Raw genomic sequence first — 6,568 nt, forward strand, 5'->3', positions numbered from 1 at the left:
ATGGATGACATTGACTCTTCTTCTAAGTGAATCCTATGAGTGCATAGGGAGGGTGAGATACCCTTAATGTCATCCAGAGAGTAGCCAATTGCTCTCCTATGTTTTCTCAATTCTTCTAACAACCTATACTCTTGGTCCTCTAAAAGCATATCATTGATAATGACAGGATAACACTCATTAAGACCTTTAGCCTTGTTGCATTGCTTCTGAACACCCTCATTCACCTCTTGAAACCCTTTTTCTTCCCTGGCTGCCGTGGAACTATCGACCATGAAGCATGTCGACATTTTGTCGATATTTTTGGCTCCTGAAGTATCGACATGCTTTTGGTCGATACTTTGGTCGATATTTTTTCGGCCAGTTGATCAGTCTCGGCATCTTATAGTATCGACATGTTCTTGGTCAATATTTTGGTCGATAATATTTCGGCGTTCTGGTGCAAAATATCGACCAAATAATCTTGATGCGGCACGTCGATAGGAACACTGGACCTTGAGCGTTCCAAGCTTTTAAACTGATCCTCCTGAGATTTAGGACCTTCATGATGCAGGTTCAAGTATGAACTTGTGCTCTCATCTGGTTTGTGAGAGTCTAAAATCTTCATGAACTCCAAACATTCATCTTCTAGATAGCCATGATCTCCATGTTCCTTTGTTAATGCTATCTGAAGATGATCTTCAGTGTTTAACTCCTCTAAAAGCTCATCAGCAAGCTCATCCATGGTCTCAACATAGAAGACTTGCCCTTCTATTATTGGCTTCTTCATCATTTCATTAACATCAAACTTAAGCCTTTCAGAACCAAGTTGAAGCTCACTTATGCCTCCTCTTACATATATGATTGCTCCTGCTGTGGCCAAGAAAGGCCTGCCTAAAATAAGAGGGTCAACTGGTTCCTCATCTATTTCGAGTACCACAAAGTCTGTAGGCACTTCAAAACCACCTATCTTTACTGGCAGATCCTCTAGCATTCCAACAGGTAACCTCACAGATCTATCAGCAAGGACAAGGGAGATTCTTGCTGGTTGAAAAGTTCTAAAGCGCAGCTTTCTGGCAATAGGGAAAGGCATTAAGCTTACTGATGCACCCAAGTCACAGAGACATCCAGCAAACATCAGAGGACCTATAGCACAAGGGAGAGTGAAGCTCCCTAGATCAGTTAACTTCCTTGGAATTGACTTTCTCTGAATAATGGCACTGCACTCATGGCTCAATACCACCATACCTTGAAGCTCTTTAGTCTTGTTCAGAATAGCATCTTTTAAGAACTTACCCAGCTTTGGCATCATTAGAAATGCTTCAATGAGAGGCATTGTGAGTGGTGTCTCATTGAGAGCCTTCTCAAATACAGCTCTTACCTTGTCTACAAGCTGGTTCTTGAATCTCCCTGGAAATGGGAGCCTGGGTTGGTATGGGGGTGGTGGAACATATAGCTTTTCTGGTTCAGGTTCCTTTTCCACCTCTTTATCCTTTTCATTCCTTGATCTTTTAGCAACTTGATCATCTTTTAAGGCTGCCTCCCCCTTAGATTGATCATTGTCCTCAATGATCACATTGTTGTGCTCAATACCAGGTAGCTCTTTGCCACTTCTCAGTGTAATGGCTTTAGCATATTCCTTGGGATTGAGTTCAGGCTTACCAGGTAGTTGGCCTTGGTTCCTTGAGCTAGAGGCCTGATGTTGCTTCAATTCCTTGATGTCCTGCTGCATAGATGCATACTGGCTTGCAAACACTTGTTGACCCTGAAGCAGCTGTTGTAGAATCCCAACCATATCTGGCCCCATCTGTGGCTGCTGGTGTACAGGTGCTGACAGAAACTGATGCTGAACCGTCGCCCGCTGCTGGAACTGTGGTGCACTGAACCCTGGTGGTGCTTTTGGCTGCTGCTGTGAACTGAAACCAGAACTCTGAAGTGGTTACTGATGCTGACTGTAGCCCTGATTCTGAGCAAACTGATTCTTTGGTTGAAAAGACCCTTGAAAGTTGTTGTTAGGAACAAAATTCTGTGGAGCTTGAGGGGTAGGGTAGACTTGGTCTTGTGGGTTTGCTACATTGGGATTCCTGTAAGAGAGGTTTTGATTGGCATTGTCATACTGATATCTTTGGAACCTCTGATTCCCAATATAGTTTAGCTCCTCCAGAGTAAGACCTTCTTCACTGATGTTTTCAAAGCATTAAGAAGGTTCCTCATACTCTCCTACAAAGTGCATTGGCTTTTGAGTGGCTAATAACACCTTGTCCAGCTTGCTTTCAAGTGTTTTAAAGTCCTTCTCATACCTTTGATCCCTGCTTGAACTCTCACTCCTATTGGCTCTATCAAAGTCTTCTCCATATGTATCATTGCTCATTGCTAAGTTCTCAACCAGCTCTAAAGCAGCATGAATCTCCTTCCCCAGGAAGTTTCCATTTGATGCAGTGTCCAGCTGATTCCTAATCTTGGGAAGAGCCCCTCTATAAAGTGTGCTGAGAAGAGAAGCTTCACTAAACCCATAGTATGGGCACTGGTTGGTGTAGCTCCTGAATCTCTCATATGCTTCACGAAAACTCTCATTGCTATGTTGAGTGAAGCTGGAGATTTGGTTTTTTAGCTTTACTGTTCTGGAAGTTGAGAAGAACTTAGACAGAAATGCCTGCTTGCATTGCTCCCAGGTCTGAATGGAGCCTCTTGGGAGATTCTTCTCCCATTGGTGTGCTTTGTCACCAAGACTGAAGGGGAATAATCTGAGCTTAAAACTGTCCTCAGATACTCCATTTATCTTTGTCAAGTCACAAACTTTATCAAATTGATCCAAGTGTTCCAAGGGATCTTCCATTGCCAATCCATGGAACTTGGAGTTTTGGACCATATTCAGCAAAGATGCCTTGACTTCAAAATTGTTGTTTTGCACAGCTGGTGCTTGAATTCCAGCACCATACTGATGAGCATTGGCCCTGTCATTCTCTCCTACATAGACCTGTGGCTGTTCATATCTCCTTTGTTGGTTTTGGAAGGGCTGTTGGTGGTGCACCTGTTGTCGTTGCTGTACATTGGCCTGATGCCTTTGCTGATGGGCTGGAGCTTTTCCCTGGTGGACATAAGCTTGTTGTTGATGCTCCTGTTCCTGCTGAACATTACCCTGATGGAAACCTTGACCAGCTCCATTACCAGCTCCATTTCCAGCTGCATTACCAACTCCATTACCCTGCTGCACCTGAGCCTGTTGCCCCTCTTGAGCCTGCGGCTCAATGTCAACCACATGCTGTCTTTGATCTTCCATATCAGTCTGATCAGTCTGTCTTCCACGCCTATCCCTTCTCCTTCTTGGAACCAAAAGATTAATGTTGTCGTTTAAGGGGAAAGGTGGACCACAACTTCTTGATCTGGACCTGGTGTTCATGCACCTGAAACTAACAACCAGAACTTGAAAGAAATTAGAAAGCACAAAAGAAAATGCTTGATCTCAAGAATTGACACAATCTTAATGCTATCACACTTTGGCAACGGCGCCAATTGATAAATAGAGTTTTCAAGGCTCTAATTGAGGGGTTATCAATCCCTTTTGTCACTTTGCAGTACAAAGGGTATCAATCCATCATGTGTAGACACTAAGATGCAGGATCAGTTCTTAATTCAAGCCAAATGAGTGAGGTTTTGATGTTATTTTCACTAGACAGAGTTAAAACAAAAATTAAAGCTAATGATCAACTTAAATAAGCAAGTAAAAGAGCTTAAAATGATATGAGAATGTAGATATGATGATGAGAAAGGTCTTAGACATGATAGTGGATTAGGGTGCCTTGATGCTAGACTAATGAGCTAATGAATCATGATGATCAAACAAGCCATTCAACTTAAACTCAATCAACCAAGCGAATCCTCTCATGAAGGTATTAACTTTTATGTTAAAACAGTTTCTAGAAGCATATCGATACAGTGATGCAAAATCGATTCAACTCAATCAGGAAGCTAGGGGATAACTGCTACGAAGATGGGATGCAGATGTGGTTTACTTCTCAAGCAAACTCATGAACTCGCCAAGAAGATGAAAACTTCTGTTAACTGAATATCGCTATTTACTTGTTTGAACTTTTTTTTGTATTGGCCTCTTAAAAAAGCCGCATCATCCAGATGTAAAACAGTCCATTTTTTTTGTTTAAATAAAAATTTAACATTCATTCAAAAAAAAAAATAAAAAAAACAGTTTCTAACCTAATCATCATTAGTGAAGAACCAGTTTAATCTGTCATTTAAGCATACAAACAATCATTCCCATGATGAAAAAATACTGAAACCTCTAACAACCTTGGTTCAGGCATTTCATCAAACACTTTTGGTGCATGAAATGCCCAGAATCTAGACCACATATGATGTGTATGGATCTAGCATAGAGAAAATGTTGTAGAGAATGGAATATGAATGATCTAATCCCTAAGCTCACTAATCTAGCATCTAAGCACCCTAATCTACATATCTAAGACCTTAATATGGAGATTACTCACTAATCAAGATCAACACACTAAATCCTTTGCAAGATGTGTTGTTAATCATGATTAGAAGTGTGAAAATGAAGATGGATCTGATAGATAATAATAAGAAACAGCTTTAAACACTCAAAATCCTTGATTCTCTCTTGATTCAAACTCACAAAAGTAGATATTTCTCTTCTAAGGAGTTCTTTCACAAAAGAGGCAAGAAACAAAAGGAATAAAGCTTAACTTAATCATTAATGTCTAAAACCTATTTATACTAAGGGTTTTCTTATTGGGCCAACCCTTAACAAACAGGATATTGGCCCATTAAAGTCTTAAAAATTCGGACTGGATCGAGAGAAATATCGACGTGCTCCATGGCGATATTCTGGTCGATATGTTACAAAGCTTCTCTTAACAAAATATCGACCAAACACCTGGTCGATAGTTTGGTCGATATTATTTCGGCGAGACTGGCTGAGAATATATCGACAAGCTTCACCCCGAAATTCTGGTCGATAATATTTCGGCGCTCCAGGTTGAGAATATCAACCAAACTGTCGAGGTACATTCTGGTTGATAGGAATGCATGCTGCTTAAACCCAAAACCTCCATAACTTCTAGCTCAGTGATCCGAACCTCGGTCTGTAAACTCCACGAGCCAGGTGGCTCCGTCAGATACAACTTTGATGAAGGGTCCGAGTCCAGCAGACGTCGGAAAGGGCTTCGTTCCATCGGTTTACTGAGGCGCGTCGTTTTGGTCCTTTAGCGGCTGCAAGACATGTGTTCCTTCTGATTATCATAACTTTCATCACACAGCTCCAAATTGGACAATCTCAGGCGTTTCAGAAATTACACTCATCCCTGTTGAATCTTGATGAAGGCACCAAAGGCTGGATCGCAATGCAAGAGCTCCGTTCCAGGTGATGACGTAGAGGGATTGTCGGCTTCTATACACTTGTCCGGTTCTGATGCATTCACACGAGGGTCTCTCCACGGCTTCTGTCCCAAATGCTCCCTTTTTGCTCCAAATGACCTGTAAACACTCCAAAATGCAAGACTCTATAGGACCTAATGCATTTCCTATCCTAAACCAACTATAAGGACAAAAACATTGAAAACTACCTAAATGTAAGCATGAGACTCAATATTTGGACCAAAAATGCAATCCTAAATAATGCAAATTATGAATATATCATGTATCTGCACCCGGGAATTTTGGTCGAGAAACTTGAACAGCCGGTACGTGTTGTGGCAGAAAAATTCACACGTGGTACATGAAAATCGCCGAGAAAAAGCTTCTTGCGGTACAGGCCAGCGCCAAGAACCTCCAAAAGGCTGTTTTCACCATTTTTAAAGCTCTGACCACAATTTCTTTTCCTGGTTTCACCTTTTCAGCTCCAAATAGCTCCAAGTACTCCTGATAAACACTCCAAACCATGCAAAGACTCATTGAGACCTAATGCAGCCCCTAAGCCCTAAAACAACACCTAAAGGCCAAAAATGCATGAAATAAAACATGATTTGGAATGAATTATACAACCTAAATGCTGCAAATTATGAACATATCAACTCCCCCACCCTTGTCCTTTGCTTGTCCTCAAGCAAAAAGAACAAATGAGAGAGAGAGGTTCAATGCATTGGGAGTTCATATTTCCTTTGAAAGAGAGAAGTGACCACTAAGAGAATTCCAGTTCATGCTCAATATGCAATGCAAGACCATACTCTGATGTATCAACTCAACAATAATCTCCACAAGTTCTCTTATTCCTCAACTCTTTGACATTGATTAGGCTTTTTACCAAGTGGATCAAATGATGCAATGTTCAAAAAAGCAAAGTTTGGCTAGGGTGAGGTTATTAGACTAAAATGATCTCATCAGCGCCTGAGTGGGTTCAATGCAGAAAGGGGATCTCTCTATGAATGATCAAACTTTGGCAGAATGCTAAAGGTAAAAATAAACCTATGCATACAAGGGCAAGGACTCATCCCACCCCACGCTCTACTCAAAGCTTTCTCACTTGCTCACTCTCTCAAGAACCTCACTTTCCACACACATTTTCCTCTCACTAGGGGACTCACTTTTCATTTTCACACTCAAGTCTTGGAGTTAAAACTTT

At 41.3% G+C, this 6,568-nt stretch overlaps 1 non-coding gene across 1 annotated transcript; it reads left to right on the forward strand.

Moving 5' to 3' along the window:
• The first annotated feature begins 2,483 nt into the window (after nucleotides 1-2,483).
• LOC112083689 lies at nucleotides 2,484-2,590 on the forward strand. The gene has a single exon (XR_002897825.1). It is a non-coding gene; the product is annotated as a small nucleolar RNA R71 (small nucleolar RNA).
• The last annotated feature ends 3,978 nt before the right edge of the window (nucleotides 2,591-6,568 follow it).

This window comes from Eutrema salsugineum, unplaced genomic scaffold (assembly GCF_000478725.1).
Source record: "Eutrema salsugineum unplaced genomic scaffold, Eutsalg1_0 scaffold_6, whole genome shotgun sequence".
Lineage (NCBI taxonomy): Eukaryota > Viridiplantae > Streptophyta > Magnoliopsida > Brassicales > Brassicaceae > Eutrema > Eutrema salsugineum.